The following is a 10,415-nucleotide window of genomic DNA, read 5'->3' as shown; positions in this document are numbered from 1 at the left end:
ATGACGCTGTCAGGGGATTAAGAGTCATCTGATCAGGTGGTTACACATATGCACAACTTCCATGTATATACAGTAGGGATTTGTCCTGCAACATTTTGGAGTTTTTTGGGGCACTGTTGGGAACACAGGGAGTTTAAATGCTGCTTTAATTTTAATCAGAAAATCTTGACCCACAGATTGACTATCAGGCTGAAAAGCTGGCTATTAGCATGTGTGTGGAGGCTGCTGCCGACATGCAGCCTCATCTGCTCTTCTAGCTCTAGTGGCTCCATAGCGATCTCTCCTGTTTTAGCTTCAGGGAGTACATGATTATCTATCTTCCATAGTGCTGCAATGGACATTGAGCATGTGGGAGCATGGGGCTCCTGCTACAAACACATAATTTAGCGATGGACTACAGTTCTGATGATCTGAAGAGCTTACGCATAATGTTACTGCATAAGGAGTCTGGGAAGCCAAGGAGGAAGTGTGACAGATTTGGTTCAATGGGACACTTGGCCATTTTCTCAGTGTTATCAGTAAAGGACACTTGGAAGAATGATATCATTACTATTACTGAAACCTGGCTTAAATAAGGGCAGGGGTGGCAGCTCACCATTCCTGGTTTTGGGATTTGAGATGGGATAGAGATCAGGGGGATTAAAAATGACTTGTAAGGTCAGGTGAAATATTGGTCAAAGAAACAATCATAAATGGGAGGAGGAATGATAGAAGGAGCATCAAATGAATCCATATGGGTTAGACTGAGGAACAAAAAAAAGTAACAATCACAACGTTGCTATTGTACAATAAAATCCCAAACAGTCAAAAGGAGATTTCTCTCTCTCTTCGGGTTCCATGTCATGTTGGCGGCCATGGACCTCCATGTTAATTTTGTTCTAGAGGTATGGATCATCTTCATTGTTGGTACATTCATCCAATTGGCGAGGCTCTTTAGAAGGATTGTTCTTTGTCTACCTTGATTTGTTTTACCATTGATCATTCCCAATCAGCATCAGACTTTGTAACTCTTGATTTCTTGATCAGCAGAGTTCTTTTGGTCTCAGATTTTACTAACACCCTAACATTGGTAGTGTGACCTGTCCAAGATATCTTCATTATTCGCCTCAAAAACTACAATTCTGAAGCCTCAATTCTCCTCTGCATTGCTTCACTGATCGTCCAACACTCACTCACATATGTCAAAATTGGTGTGATGTAGCATTTCAGGATTCTCAGCTTTGGGGGATAGAAAAGCAAAAATGTAGGTAAATTGCTGAGCAATTGTAGAAACGAAAGGATAGTAATGGTGAGAGATTTCAATTACCCTAATATTAACTAGGATAAAATCAGGAGCAGAATTCTTAAAGTGCATTCAGAGAATTCTTTGTAGCCAGTACAAAGCAAGCCGAACAAGGTGTGGTTCTGGATTTAATTTTAGGAAATGAATCTGGGCAGGTGGAAGGGGTATCTGTGGGAGAGCATTTTAGTGGTCATGCTCATAATTCAGTTAGATTTAGTGTAGTTAGGGAGAAGGACAAAGATAGACCAAGAGTAAAAGTTTCAAAGTTGGAGGAAGGCCAATTTCACTAAGCTGAGATGTGATTTGGCAAAAGTGGACTGGAAACAGGTACTCGAAAGTAAATCAGCATCAGGGCAGTGAGAGGTATTCAAGGAAGAGCTGAAGAGGTTTTAGGGTAAATACTTCCCCACAAGGTAAAGGCCCCACCTAGATGTCAAAGAGCACACCGAATAAGATAGGGCAAAAAATAAAGTTTATGTAAGATATCAAGAGCTCAATACTGCAGGAAGCCAGAGGAGTTTAGAAAATGCAGGGGTGAAATTAAAAAAGAAATTGGAAAAGCAAAGAGAAGGCATGAAAAATGTTGGCAAATAAAATCCGGTGGTGCTTTATAAATACATAAAGAGCAGGAGGACGATTAAGGAAAGAGTAAGGCCTATTGAAGACCAAAAAGGTAACTTGTGAATGAAGGTGGAAGACACAGGTATAGTCCTTAATGAATATCTGTGTCTATTTTCACAAAAGCAAGGGACAAAGCAGAGATTGTAATTAAGAAAGAGGAATGTGAAATGTTGGATGTCATAAACTTCATGAGGGAGGAAATATTAAGGTGTTTAGCGTCCTTGAAAGTGGATAAATCACCAGGCCTGAATGAAATGTATCCCAGGCTGCAAAGGAAAGCAAGGGAGGAAACAACAGAAGCTTTGACCGTAATTTTCTCTGGGTACAGGCATGGTGCCAGAGGACTGAAAGACTGCTAACATTGTGCTGTTGTTTAAAAAGGGAGGATACAATGGAGCAAGAAATTACAGGTGGGAAGTTATTGGAAAAAATTCCGGGAGACATTGTTAATTGTCATTTAGAAAGGCACAGATTAAACAAGTCATCATTGATTTGTTAAGGGAAGGTCATGTCTGACTAACTCGATTGAATTTTTTGAAAAGGTAACAAGGAGGGTTGATGAGAGTTGAGTGTTTGATGTAGTCTGCATGGATTTTAATAAAGTTTATGACAAGGTTCCACAAGGTAGATGGGTCAAAAAAAATAATCCAAGGCAAATGGATTCAAGGGATCCATCCGAGAGTGGCAAGTTGGATCTAAAATTGGCTCAGTGGAAAGAAGCAAAGGGTTATAGTCAATGAGTGTTTTTGTAACTGGAAGGCTGTTTTCAGTGGGGTTCCTCAGGGTTCAGTTCCAGGTCCCTTGTGGTTTGTGGTATATATCAATGATTTAGACTTACATGTAGGCATCATGACTAAGTAGATTGCAGATGATAGGAAAATTGAGGGTTGTCATGAAGATATACAAGGTACTTCCTTTATTACCCAAGGTCTAGAGTATAAGGGCAGGGAGATTATGCTGGAACTGTATAAAACACTAGTTAGACTGCAACTACAGTCTGTATTGAGTTCTGGTCGTTGCATTACAAGAAGGATATAATTGTACTAGAGAGAGTGCAGAGGAGCTTTACAAGGATGTTGGCAGGGAAGGAGAATTTTAGCTCTGAGGAAAGATTGGATAGGGTGGAGTTGTTTTCTTTGGAACAGAGAAGGCTGAGGGGAGATTTACGAGGTGCATAGAATTATGGGGGGCATATAGAGTTGATAGAAGGGACCTATTCCATTGGTAATCAGATCAATAACCAGGGGGCAATGTTTAATGCAATTGGTAGAAGGATTAGAGGGGAGTTGTGGAGTAGTTTTATCACCCAGAGTGTGGTGAGGGTTAGGAATTTGCTGCCTGGAAGGGTGGAAGTGGCAGAAACCCTTTAAAAAGCACTAGATATGCCATTACCTACAGGTCCACAGACCAAGAGCTGGAAAGTGAGATTAGGCTGGACCATTCTTATTTGGCTGGCAGGGACACTATGGGCTGAATGGCCTCATTCTGTGACCTAAATCTTTCCATGTTTCAGTGTTTCAGCATCTTCTCTAGAAAGGCTTGATTTTCAGGCGTGCTGAGAAAGTGTGAACATACATATGAACATACGAATTAGGAGCACTAGGCCCCTTGAGCCTGCACTGCCATTCAATAAGATCACGGCTGATCTGAATGCAGCCTCAACCCCACATTCCTGCCTACCCCCAATAACTTTTCACCCCCTTGTTAATCGAGAATCTATCCAGCCCTGCCTTAAAAATATTCAAAGACTCTGCTTCCACCGCCTTTTGAGGATGAGAGTTCCAAAGAGGGTTATGTCCTCCTCACCATATCTTCTTCAGCATTCTGCCACAGGTCCAGGATACCTTGGCATCGTCAGGTTCATTTTGATCTGACCCTCTTTCAGTTTCTTACAGTTTTGGATCTGTGGAATGGAATCCTGGCCATTGTCGAGCAAGATTCATTCCAAGTCTCTGTCCAGACTCTTCTTGCTGTGTTTGTATTTTCCTCATCTTGGAAATAAATGTTTCTGTGCATTTTAGGCTGGGAATAAGGTGCCTAGGGATTTGTGTGGCTGTGTGATGGGCCCAATTGGCCTGGTGAGGTGGGGAGTATTTTATTTTCAAGTAGTGGAAGGCATTGTTCTGATAAAACCTCAAGCGTGTTGCAAGGTTTGATGTCTGTACCATCAATGAGTTGCAAGGGCTTTTCAATGTCCTTATTGAACTAGAATTTGGAACATCTCCCTGCTTTCCCCAAAGACTGTGAAGATTACATATCCTGGGAAATGCTGTGGCTATCATCCTCCCCCAGGACGTGAAAAGTAAACTGTTTAATTGCTCCTCATAGCTTTTCAATTGGTAGAAGCTTCTTAAAAATGCACAGGAATTCCCTCAAGTAATTAAATTATTTTCAAGCTTTACTGAAGAAAATGTAAACCCAACCACCTGTGCTCTTTAAACTAACAAAGCTTCTAACAGTTTTGATTCCACCATATCCATTTTACTGTCTTCTAGCTCCCTCTGCCAGACTGTGGAAAAACTTCTAACCTTTGGCGCTTTCAGCATCGCCTGTATTTGGATCTGTCCTTTATCCCCTTAATTAGAATTAACTTCTTATCCCCTTAATTAGAATTAATTTCTAATGATTCTAGTTAGCTACTTATCATGAATTCAAATTGTTAGTAATCCAAAAATTAATTTATAGTCAAACAATGAGGTATTAAACTCGGTCCTACTTGTTCTCACTCATGGATGTAAAAGATCTCATTGCACTCTTTCGAAGAAGGGCAGGGAAGGGAGCTGTCCTGGTATCTTGGCTCGATGTCCCTCAGCCAACACGACTAAAAGTGATTATCTGCAGGCTTTTCCACTTTGAGTCAGGAACCGCGGTCAGCTATTTCCCGATATTGTGCCCCAGGGCTTCTGAAATTTAGCCCATTCACCTGGAATTTTCATCTTCCTGTGTCGGAGACAGGCTGGAATCATGGTGATTGCCTCCCAATGCAGGTCTGAGGTGAGAATGGAGGCGGGCAGTTCACAAGACCAGTAGGTTGGAAGGCTTACCTCCATTCACTGGGCTATCAGCCCAATATTCTACATGGTTTTTAGGCCCCCTAGTCTCACCCCTCACCCCCACCCATTCCCCTTGCTTCTTCCATACCCCCTTATACCCTCCATGATCTTCATGCCCCCTAGCATCCTCCATGCCACCCATGCACTTCCATGCCCACATGCGTCTCCCATGGCCCCCATGCCCCCTCATGGGTGATTTTAATTTACACATGGATTGGACAAATCAGTTTGGCAAAGGTGGTCTAGAAGGTGAGTTCATAAAGTGTTTTTGGAACAATTTCTTAGAGCAGCACTTTCTGGAGCCAACCAGAGAGGAGGCTATTCTAGACCTGGACTAGTGAGGCAGGTCTAATTGATAACTTTATAGTAAAGGAGCCTCTAGGTAGCAGTGATCATAACATAATTGAATTTTGCATCCAGTTTGAGGGAGGGACAGATGAGAAGCGTGGGTCTAAGACTTAAATAAAGGCAGTTACAAGGGAATGACGACTCAGTTGCCTAAGGTGAACTGGGAAAATATGTTAAGTGGTAGGACAGCAGAAAAACAATGGTAGTCATTTAAGGAATTATTCCATAACTCTCAGCAAAGACATATTCCATTGAGAAAGAAAGACTGCACCATCCATGGCTAAGTAAGCAAGTTAAAGATCATATCAAAATGAAGGAAAAAAGTCATACAATACTGCAAAGATTAGTGGCAAGTCAGAAGATTGGACAGATTTTAGAAATCAGCACATAATGACTCAAATAGTATTAAGGAGGGACAAATTAGAGTATGAGAATAAGCTAGCTAGAAAAATAAAAAATAGTAAGAGTTTCTATGGGCAGAAGTTCACCCTTGTCGGACGGGCTCGGTGGGGGCAGGTGGGGCTGGGTGGGAAGACAACCACCGCCCGCGATCGAGGCCAGAAGGTGATTTCACACGGCGGGCCAATTAAGGCCCACTCAGCATGAACCGTGAGCGGCAGCGCTCAGCACTGCCTGTGCGGGTGGGGGGAGGATGGCAAGTGGGGCGAGCACAAACTTCACACATACACGCGAGTGCACACGTCATAATCTTACTGAGGCACAGAGCTGCCTCAGGGGGATGAGGAGTTATATAAAAAAATAAAGAAAATAAAAATTTAATGAAACATGTCGCCTCATGTGACTGTGTCATGTGAGCAGGTGCATGTTATTAATTACATATTAAAACTTTTATTTCATTTTCATTTGTGATGAGGTTTCCAAAAAATTGCAAAGGCTGCTAGGCATTTTCACCTGCTCCCCAAACATAAGGTTGGACGGGCAGTGAAAAATTTAAGTTTATAAAAACAAAAAACTGCGGATGCTGGAAATCCAAAACAAAAACAGAAACAGAAATACCTGGAAAAACTCAGCAGGTCTGGCAGCATCGGCGGAGAAGAGCACAGTTGACATTTCGAGTCCTCATGACCCTTCAACAGAACTTAAAAATTTAAGTTAATTGATTGTTTAATGGCCTTAACAGGCCTTTTAATTGTCGGCGGGCACAATGCCAACTCTGGCATGCGACCACCGACAGAACTGCCCGCATCTGCGCAATGACATCAGCACACTCAGCCAATGTCAATGCGTGTAATTCACGCTTAACCAGGTCGGGCGTGTGGGCGCCCGCCCGCCGAGCGATAAATATTGTCCTATAAGTATTTAAAAAGGAAAAGATTAACTAAAGTGAGCATTGGTCTCTTAAGGGGTGAGACTGGAGAATTAATAATCAGAAATAAAGAAATTGCAGAAATGTTGAACATGTATTTTGAGTCTGCCTTCACTGTAGAAGATACAAAAAAAAATCCCAAGGGCAGAATTTTACCTTCCGCGGGCAGGCGTGCGCCTGAGCCGATCGGGCGTAAAATAGCACGTGATGACATCAGGCAAGCGTCCCGACATCATCGCGCACTGGCGCGATATTTTGGTCGTCAGACGTGCGTGAGAGTCAGCAGCGCACCCACCGACAATTAAGAGACCTATTAAGGCCATTAATGTAGACTTGGACCTTTCGCTGTCCTCCCAACGCTTAGGTTGGCGAGCAGGCGAATCGACCAGGCGGCCTTTGGATTTTTGAGGGAACCTCATCCAAGGGCTGGATGAGGCTTCTGATATTAATTCACAAAAAAAAAGTTTGGGCAGAATTTTTATCATTAATATGTTTAGGTGAGTGATCCTTACGGGTGGAAATTTTTTTTCAGAATTTCATAACGTTTATTTTTGGCTTTAAGATTCTTCAGCTTCTTGAGGCAGCTCTCTGCCTTCCGGGAGCTTTCAGTGTGCGCTCCCTCACACGCGCGCTGAGTTCAGCGCTCGCCCTCCGCCCGACCCCACCCCGGCAGCACTGGGCTTTTCAGCATGAGTTTTACACTGGCTGGCCACTAATTGGTCAGCCAGCGTGAAGTCGCTGTCGGGGCCGATCGCAGGCAGCGGGCAGCCTGTTTCCCAGCCACTCCCTGGCCCGCACACTGCGCCTGCCCACCGCACCCGCCAGACAACCCAAAAACTCTGCCCCAAGAATACTTGAAAATCAAGAGGTAAAAGGGAGGGAGGTACTTGAAACAATCACAATTACTAGGTGAAAGGTATTGGGAAAATTAATAGAACTAAAATCTGACAAGTACCATGGACCAAATGGCTTTTATCCTGGGGTCTTAAAATGCCTAAAGATGGGGGAGGCACGCTAAATCCAGTGGGTAGCCTGCCCATCATCAATCTGCCCAGCCTTCTCCCCACCGCATTTGTGGCGATCTTCCAATCTTCCCTAGATTCTGGAAAGGTCCCAGCAGATTGGAAAATCACTGATGTAACACTTTTTTTCAAGAAAGGAGGGAGACAGAAAGCAGGAAACTATAAGCACGTTGGCCGAATGTCTGTCATAGGGAAAATGCTAGAATCCATCATTAAGGAGGTAATAGCAGGACATTTAGAACATCCTAATACAATCAGGCAGAGTCAATGTGGTTTTGTGAAAGGGAAATGTTTGACAAATTTATTGGAGTTCTTTGAAGCAGTAACAAGCAAGGTGGACAAAGGGGAACCTGTAGATGAGGTGTACCTGGATTTCCAAAAGGCACCCGACAAGGTGCCACTTCAAAGGTTACTACACAAAATAAGAGCTCATGGTGTCAGGTTTTAGTGTAGGATGGTGTGGGGGGTAACACAGCAGCATGGCTAGAGGATTGTTTAGTTAAAAGGAGTAGGGATAAATGGGCCATTTTCATGTTGGCAAGCTGTTACCAGCGGAGTGCCACGGGGGTCAGTGCTGGGGCCCCAAACAATTTGCAATCTATATCAATGACTTGGATGAAGAGGCTGAAGGTATGGTAGCTAAATTTGCTTATGACACAAAGATGGGTAGGAAATTAAATTGTCATGAGGACATAAAGGCCGGGATTTTCCGGCCCCGTTGCGAGCAGGACCCATTGCGGGCGAGGCAGTGCCTCAGCCAGAGGTCCATTGACTTGCGGCGGGACCAGAAGATCTCGGCGGGTGGGTACTGAAAATCCCCCCAAAAAAGTCTACAGAGGGATTTAGATAGGTTAAGTGAGTGGGCTGCAGAACTCTACTTTTCAGACGGTTCTAGGTGCCCTGGTACATGAATCAAATAAAATTAGTTTGCATGTGTAGCAAGTGATTAGGAAGGCAAATTAAATGTTGGTGTTTATTGCAACAGGAATCTAGTATAAAAGTCGGGAAGTGTTGCTACAGTTGTACAGGGCATTGATGAGACTGCACCTGGAGTACTGTGTACAGTTTTAGGATATAATTGCATTAGACATAGTTCAGAGAAAGTTCACTCGACTGATTCCGGGGATGAAGGGGATGTCTAATGAGGAAAGGTTGAGTAGGTTGGGCCTATGCCCATTAGAGTTTAGAAGAATGAGAAGTGATCTTATTAAAACATATAAGTTCTTGAGGGGACTTGACAGGGTGGATGCTGAAAGGATGTTTCCCCTTGTGGGGGAGTCTAGAACAAGGGCACACAGTTTAAAAATTAGGGATCCCCATTTAAGGCTGCGATAAGCAAGTGCCGCTTCATAGCACTGTTGATGACCCCTTCCATTACTTCACTGATGATCGAGAGTAGGCTGATGGGGCGGTAATTGGTTGGGTTGGATTTATCCTGTTTTGTGTGTACAGGGCATACCTGGACAATTTTCCACACAGCAGGTGGATGCCAGTGTTGTAGCTTTACTGGAACAGTTTGGATAGGGGCGTGGCAAGTTCTGGAGCACAATTCTTCAGTGCTATTGCCAGAATATTGTCAGGACACATTACCTTTGCAGTATCCAGTGCCTTCAGCCATTTCTTGATATCATGTGGAGTGAATTGAATTGGCTGAAGACTGGCATCTGTGATGCTGGGGACCTCCGGAGGAGGCCGAGATGGATCATCCACTCGGCACTTCTGGCTGAAGGTATTTGCAAATGCTTCAGCCTTATCTTTTGCACTAATGTGCTGGTTCCCCCATCATTGAGGATGAGGATATTTGTGGAGCCTCCTCCTCAAGTGAGTTGTTTAATTGTCCACCACCATTCACGACTAGATGCGGCAGGACTGCAGAGCTTAGATCTGAACCGTTGGTTGTAGGATCGCTTAGCTGTCTATCACTTGCTGCTTATGCTGTCTGACATGCATGTACTCCTGCGTTATAGCTTCACCAAGTGCACCTCATTTTTAGGTACGCCTGCTGCTGCTCCTGCACTCTTTATTGAACCAGGGTGAATTTATTGATCCCCTGGCTTGGTGATAATGGTGGAGTAGGGGATATGCCGGGCCATGAAGTTACAGATTGTCTTTGAGTACAAATCAGCTGCTGCAGATGGCCCACAGCGCCTCATGGATGCCCAGACTTGAGTTCCTAAATCTGTTCAAAATCTATCCCATTTAGCACAGTGGTAGTGCTATACAACATGATGGAGAATATCCTCAATGTGATGACTGGACTTCGTGTCCACAACGACTATGCAGTGGTCATTCTTACCAATACTGTCATGGACAGATGCATCTGCGGCAGGCAGATTGGTGAGGATGAGGTCAAGAATGTTTTTCCCTCTTGTTGGTTCCCTCACCACCTGCCGCAGACCTAGTCTAGCAGCTAAGCCCTTTAGGGCTCAGCCAGCTCGGTCAGTATTGGTGCTACTGAGCCACTCTTGGTGATGGGCATTGAAGTCCCCCGCTGCCATATAGAAAGAACTTGCATTTATATAGCACATTTCATGACCTCAGGATGTCCCAAAGCATTTTGTTACTTGAAACTTTTGACATATAGAGTCATCCAATCATTGGGGCTGGCTTTTACGCTCCCCTGCTGGTGGGTTTGAAGGTGGGGAAAGTACACAAAATCCAGTGGGTGGCCTGCCACCACCAATCTGCCCGCCCCTCTCCCCACTACAATTTCACCAGCAGTGGGTGACCTGCTCACCAGTGGCCCAATTGAGGCCCTTAAT

The sequence above is a fragment of the Cetorhinus maximus genome, chromosome 21 (assembly GCF_964194155.1).
Source record: "Cetorhinus maximus chromosome 21, sCetMax3.hap1.1, whole genome shotgun sequence".
NCBI classification, from domain to species: Eukaryota; Metazoa; Chordata; class Chondrichthyes; order Lamniformes; family Cetorhinidae; genus Cetorhinus; species Cetorhinus maximus.
Note: the sequence above shows the minus strand (reverse complement) of the source record.